At 37.9% G+C, this 7595-nt stretch overlaps 1 long non-coding RNA gene across 1 annotated transcript in view; it reads right to left on the reverse strand.

Moving 5' to 3' along the window:
* Window positions 1-226: 226 nt before the first annotated feature.
* The window catches only part of LOC118764076, a 12147-nt gene continuing 4778 nt past the window's right edge, over window positions 227-7595 (reverse strand). Inside the window, exons 3-4 of the long non-coding RNA XR_004999864.1 lie at window positions 6640-6643; window positions 227-237 (exon numbers count right to left, since the gene is read on the reverse strand). This is a non-coding gene — a long non-coding RNA (uncharacterized LOC118764076). The remainder of the gene's footprint in view (window positions 238-6639; window positions 6644-7595) is intronic.

Consider the following 7595-nt stretch of genomic DNA (forward strand, 5'->3'; position numbering starts at 1 on the left):
TCATCATGGCTCGGCTTCGCGAACGAAGATCAGGAAAGGATGTCCACGTCGCATGCATGCACGCTCATGACTGACAAGTCCGATATGGGAAAGGCAGGTCCGTGAGCAGTGTCCGCAGACGAAGGTAACATCCGGTGTGGTGTCAGAGGCGGCTCGCGCCTTAGAGAAGGAGAGCTGGTAGCTTCATTAACACATCGGTCAAGATGCTTAGATACTTAACGACAGTTCTTCCGATTTCTTTACGTTCTAAGTTCAAACTCCGCCGAAGTCAACTTTGCTTTCCAGTGAGAAAATAGGTAGAAGTTGAGCACTAAGGTAGATATAATAGACTAGCCCTCTCCCTTAAATTTCATGACTTATGCTTATACTAGAAAGGACTATCACTGCTGTTGTTCGAGAGATAAAATGATCGACAGTACTCAATTAAAACACCATATATATATCTCACACAGTCTAATCAAACGCATCATACATCCCGATCTCCTTATCGTTGGAGACTATACTTTTGGCAAAATGTTCTTTATGGTTTAAGTCTTTTTATCATTACGGGCTTCCATTTTGCTTTAAATTAATGTAAACTTTTATAGAATTTTGATATAATTGTTCCAGATTGAACTGTTATCAACTTTGCCTTTCACACTTCTGAAGACAATAAAATTAATAGAGCTAAGTTCTAATGACATACTGTAGGTTTTTCAACTGGCGATAACTCTCTCCTAAAATCTGTGGCATTGTGCCAATGTAAGACGTTATCATCGTTAATATTGTTACATTTGCTCTTTCTTTTATCACACTCGCCGCTGTTACAGCTTTGGTTACTTTTAATGTTCTTCCTATTAATTGTGTTTCTATATGAGTGTTTCGTTTGTTTTTTTTTTCTTGTACTTCTCTTGTTGTTAATGTGTGTGAAGATGGACTTGTCACTGTTTGAAGTAACGTTACTATTAGTTTACGAGTTCATGGTGATATATATATATATATACGCACACGCAATCACAAACACACTCTATATCTTCATTTGCTTCCCCTCCCTATCTTTCGTTTTATATAATATATATATATAATATATATATATATAATATATATATATATATTATATATATACACACACAAACAGATTGCTCTTTCTCTCTTTCTCTCTCTCTCTCTCTCTCTTCTCTCTCTCTCTGTATGTTTCTCTGTATATGTGTGTGTGTATGTGTGTGTACGCATGTATCTTTTTTACACGCGCTCATTCCCTCCATGCAAGCAGGTTTTGTAAACTTAATTTAGTAATTTCTGCTTCCCTTCCTGCAATGTGTACATACCAGGTTATCGGTGTGTCAGAAATTGTGGCGAAGGAACGCAAGGTTTTATTATCAGCAATAGTTTTAAAAGTAGCCATTACCTACTTCAGTAACATCATCCAATAACGTCTTATCTCGAGGGACCATTCCGTAAACATTTAACACAGAAATACTTTGATACGCATAAAACAAGGGAGAGTTCAGCGATTAATGGGGTATTGATTGTAAACATTGCAAATTATTTCTTACATGGGTTATTGCTATTGATGTTGGTGATGTTGGTGACGATGGTGGTAATGGTGGTGATGTTGCTGATACTGTTGCTGTTGCTGTTGTTGAGGTTGATGGTGTTGCTGCTGTAACCTATGATAACCTTCTTTGATCAGACCTATGATCTAAACCGTAATCGTCAAGAACTGCTTTCAAGAATTTCACATAAACGCCTATATTAGCCAACGCAGTCATCCATTTCCAAAACGATAGCATTTAATTTTATAGAGACTTCGACGCTATTTCTAGCATACCGAATAGCCCCTTCATTGGCTATTGCAGGTGTTACGTGTGCTTCAATTGCAATCATAATAATATTAAATTCTGATCCTCTTGGCTAATACTGAAATCCCAGTCTGATGTCATTTAATTAACATCTGCTAATTAACCTTTAGTAAGGGCATATGGCCTCGTGGTTCGGGTGTTGCATTCACGATTGTGGTTTCAATTCTTGAAGCAGGTGATTCGTTGAGTTCTTGGGCAAAACATTTCATTTCATGTTTGCTCTGCGATTTTTTCGACACTTGAAGAGTGGCACACCGTGCGTCTCTACATGCACTGGACATTTGATGAGTGAGCTAAAGACAGTACAAACATTGGGTCACTATAAACAAATAATCTGTGCAGGTTATTCTGTAAGAAATTGTAGAGTTCTCATCTATGACTGGAGAGTCCACCACGACCAATTAAATAATAAACTTAATTCAAAACTTTATTTCTCTTCTCTTCAAGAGTAAATGTTTTGTCTCATAAATTACTCAGTGGTTTCAAGGCCAAAAAATTTTCAGTTCTAAAATGTTGCTTAACCATAGATATAGTAGTGCAGTTGATATACGGGGTGCAGTTGATATACGGGGTGCGGCAGAAAGGTCGCTGCGATTTCAAAGGTTAATGAGTTGAAATCGGGGCAACCTTTCTGCCGCACCCCGTATTAAGATATTTTGGGGGCTTCGCAACGATACCGTTCATTACTTGATGTTAATGTTCATTACTTTGGTCAAGTGTCTTCTAATTTTGTCTCGTATTGAGTTCTCTCAGTAGAATCTGAAAGGCGAAAATTGTGCTGAAGCCTTTCTATGTGTGTATGTATGTGTTTGTATGTATGTATGTATGTATGTATGTATGTATGTATGTATGTATGTATGTATGTATGTATGTATGTATTATTGTGAAGTGATATATTAATGATTGCCGTTTGCTGCTTTGAGATAACGGCCTATTTATTAAAAGGGTGCTCATTTTCGCGTTGTCAAAGTAACAGTTTGAGGATGAGAAGCGGGGACAGGAGGAAAAGGTGAGGAATTGGGAGGGGATAAGGGGTGGAAGAGGAAGAGAAACGATTCGATTTCGATGACGACGGAAGGATATGAATGTGTTGACGATATTAACAATTTTGTCGCGTCTTATTCCAGAAATATCCTTAAACTTACAGATAAATTTCCAACAGTCAAATGTTATCCATGACACATTTTATATGCTAAAAAATGAAAAAGATCTTAACCTCAAAAGGCATAGCATTGCACCTAAACTTGAGGCTAGTAAAATGTTATGTTATGCCAATCGTCCTATACATGGCAGACACTTGGACAATGTACAGAGCAACGGAAAACAGGTTAGATGCATTTGAAATGTGGAAACTCCATAGACTGAGCAGGAAATGCTGAAAAGATATAGTAGGAGACATTGCTGTACTAGAAAAGCAGATACTGCGAAGGCATATATTGTCGAGAATTAAGTCCACAGAGTTATCATATTTTGGAAATACGATGCAACACAAGTAACTATTCAAGACCTTTCTGACAGCAAGTTTGGAGAGGAGAGAGAGTGACAGGCCGCGAAAGATGTTTTTAAAGTGATGACTTCAAAGAATGGATCGAAATCAATAGGCTGTATAACTGCATGCGCCCATCACAACCTAGAGAGAACTGAAACCAAGTGCCCTGCCTGTGTCCAAGATTTCCGCAAATCGAACCATGGACACATGGCTGGCACTTGACTGATGGCCGATGATGGTGTTATGTTAGGACGACATAACAATTAAGGCGAGGAATTTTTCCAACGCTCTAACGATTTTGTAAATTTTCAACTAGTTATAAAAATACTACGACAGCTACATTCTCTATTAAAGAAAACTGAAGATTTAGTATAATGGCAAACAAACAAATTTTAAAGGAATCAAATGAATGAGCGAGCTTCAAATCTACAACTAGTTATAAAAATTTCTGACAGCTACATTCTCTACTCTAAATTTACCTCAAGCAAAAAAGGCGGCGAGCTAGTAGAATCATTAGCACTCCGAGCAAAAATGCTTAATGACATTCCTCCTGTCTACACGCCCTGATTTTCAAATTCAGCCGTGATCGACTTACCCTTCCGTCCCTTTCAGGCTCAATAGAATAGGCACCATTCGAACACTGGGATCGATGTAAGTGACTTACCGCCCCTACCCTCAAAATTGGTAGCTTTGTGCTAAAGTTTGAAATCAATTTACCCTCCAGAGAAAACTGAAGGTTTAGTATAACGACAAGCCTACAAAAATTAAACGAGGGAAGTGAATAAGCGAGCTTCAATGAGTCTGTATTAGTGACATTATATTTATTAACCAGCATACTACTTTCCTTCTAGTGTCTTTAAATCTAAAATTATGCTGAAGCCAGACTGAATATATTATTCTTCATAATTGGTTTAATGATTTGTTTACTGTGTATAATGCAGTATTTTCTCGACATTATTGTTGAAACAGCTGACAATTATATCATAGTGATGTGGTGCAATTTGGTTGTTGTTGCTTAAACAGACATTAAGTACATAAGTATAGAAAAAATTAATGTCTAAACAGAAAGTAGAGACAGACAAAAAATAATAATGTAGTTTTCATAACGCCCGATATTAATTGGGAAAGCAACAGGCAATCTTTTGACTTTTAAGCCATCACAACTAACGCACGAACACAAACACAAGCGCACGCACGCAACCGTTTCTTGTTTCGCCCGAGGGTGTAAAGGTGGCTGTAAGGAAAAAGGCCGGATTTCCAGGAGTTCTCAGTTGAAGTGGCTGTCGGGAAAAGTGACGGATTTCGAGGAGTTCTGTCCGGAGGTGGCTGTCGGGAAAAGTGCCCGATTTCCGGAAGTTCTGTGTGAAGATGGCTGTCGGGAAAAGTGCAGGATTTCCGTGAGTTCTTTGTGGAGGTGGCTGTCGGGAGAAGTCCCGGATTTCCGGGAGTTCTCTGTTAAGGTGGCTGTCGAGAAAAGTGCAGGATTTCCGGGAATTCTGTGATGTGGCTGTCGAGAAAAGGCGGGTTTCCGGGAGAGATATTTGGAGTTGGCTGTTATGAAAAGTGCTGGACATCCCCCCGATGCTCTGTTGGAGATGGATGTCAGGAAGAGTGCCGGATTTCCGGTATTTCTTTGATGAGGTGGCAATCGAAAAAAGTGCCGGATTTCCGGGAGTTCTGTGTGGAATTGGCTGTCGGGAAAGTACCGGATGCCGGGAGTTCTGCGTGTCGTTAAATGAAGTTAAATAATGTTATATGAGTGACGTTACATGGCGTTGAATGACGTTAAATGACGATCAAATGATGTGAACTTAAATTACATTAAATGACGTTAAACGACGTTAAATGACGTGACGTTAAACGACGTAAAATAACGTTAAATAATGTTACGTTAAATGTCTTTCAATGACGCTACATGACGTGACGTTAAATGGCGTAAACTGACGTTAAACTGTCCGACAGCCACCTCCGGACAGAACTCCTCGAAATCCGTTAATTGACGTGGCGTTAAATGACGTTAAATGATGTCATATTAAATGAAGTTAAATTAGGTGACGTTAAATGACATGACGTTAAATGACGTTAAATGACGTGACGCTAAACGACGTTAAATGACATGACGTTAAATGACGTGATGTAAAATGATGTTAAATGACGTTATATGGGTGACGTTAAATTACGCTAAATGACGTGACGTTAAATGACGTTAATTGACGTAACGTTAAATGGAGTTGAATAAAGTTAAATGACATGACGGTAAATGACGTTAAATGACGTCAATTTAACGTCATTCATGTAATGTCATTTAACGTCATTTTATATCACGTCATTTAAAGTCCTTTAACCTCATGTCATTTAACCTCATGTCTTTTAACGACATTTAGCGTCACGTAACGCATTTAGCGTAATTTAGCGTCACCCATATAACGTCAATTAACGTCATTTTACATCACGTCATTTCACGTCATTTAAAGTCACGTTATATGAGTGACGTTAAATTACGCTAAATGACGTGACGCTAAATGACCTTAATTGATGTAAGGTTAAATGGCGTTGAATAAATTTAAATGACGTGACGGTAAATGACGTTAATTTAACGTCACTCATGTAATGTCATTTAACGTCATTTTACATCACGTCATTTAAGGTCCTTTAACGTCATTTAACGTTACTTAACGTCACGTCATTTAGCGTAATTTAACGTCACCTATATAACGTCATTTAACATCATTTTACATCACGTCATTTAACGTCATGTCATTTAACGTCATTTAAGGTCGTTTACCGTCACCTCATTTAAAGGTTATTCAACGCCATTTAACGTTACCTCAATGAACGTCATTTAACGTCATCCATATAACGTCATTTAACGTCATTTTACATCACGTCATTTAGCGTAATTTATCGCCATTTAACGTCGCTTATCATCACGTTATTTAACGTCATTCAACGCCATTTAACGCTACGTCAATTAACGTCATTTAACGTCACGTCATTTAGCGTAGTTTATGTCGCCTAAGTTATGTCTATAGCTTGTCTATAGTTCTGTCTATAGTTTTGCCTGTAGTTTTCCATAGAAATTTCAACCGATAGTTTTAGCCTATTGTTTGTCTATACATGATCCATAGTTTTTAATGATTTTTCGATAGTTCTGCCTATAGTTTTAGCCTATAGTCTTGTCCATACTTTGTCTATATTTTGCCTATAGATTTAGCCTATACATTCCAGACATTTCGGACATTACCGGCATTCCAGACATTCCGAACATCCCAGCCATACCAGATATTCCAGACATTCCAGTCATTTCACCTGACTGATAAAATACAGTTCGCCAAAAGCAAGCCACAAAATAACAGACATTTCACAATTCTAGACATCACCGGTATTACAAACATTACGGACATTCCACACATTCCACACATTCCAGAGATTCAAGACATTTCACACATTCCAAACATTTCATAGGCATTCCAGACATTCTAAACATTCCAGACATTCCAGACATTCCAGACATACTAGACATTCCAGACATTCCACATATTCCAGGTATTCCAGGCATTCCAGAATGACATTCCAGACATTCCACGCATTCCTGACGTTCCTTTATATGACGTGACAATAATTTCCATTCCATGTCGTGACAAGACGTGACATTCCATTCTATTCAAAGACGTGAAGTGACGTGACATCCATGACGTTCCAGATATTGAGGTATTTCACACACCCGAGGTATTAAATGACGTAACGTTAAATAGCGTTGAATGACTTTAAATGACGTGATGATAAACAACGTTAAATGACGTGATGTAAAATGACGTTAAATGACGTTATATGGGTGACGTCATTTAACGTCATTTAACGTCGTTTACCGTCATGTCATTTAACGTCATTCAACGCCATTTCACGTTACGTCAGTTAATGTCATTTAACGTCAGTCAGGTAATGTCATTTAACGTCATTTTACATCACGTCCTTTAACCTCCTTTAACGTCATTTAACCTCAAGTCGTTTAACGTCATTTAACGTCGCTTACCGTCAAGTCATTTGGCGTAATTTAACGCAACACATATAACGCAATTTAACGTCATTTTACATCACGTCATTGATCGTCATTTAACGTCATGTCATTTAACGTCATTTAACGTCGTTTAACGTCCTTTAACGTCCTTTAACGTTATTCAACGCCATTTAACGTAATGTCTATTAACGTCATTTAACGTTACGTCATTTAGCGTAATTTAACGTCACACATATATAGTCATTTA

The sequence above is a fragment of the Octopus sinensis genome, linkage group LG7 (assembly GCF_006345805.1).
Source record: "Octopus sinensis linkage group LG7, ASM634580v1, whole genome shotgun sequence".
Classification (NCBI taxonomy): domain Eukaryota; kingdom Metazoa; phylum Mollusca; class Cephalopoda; order Octopoda; family Octopodidae; genus Octopus; species Octopus sinensis.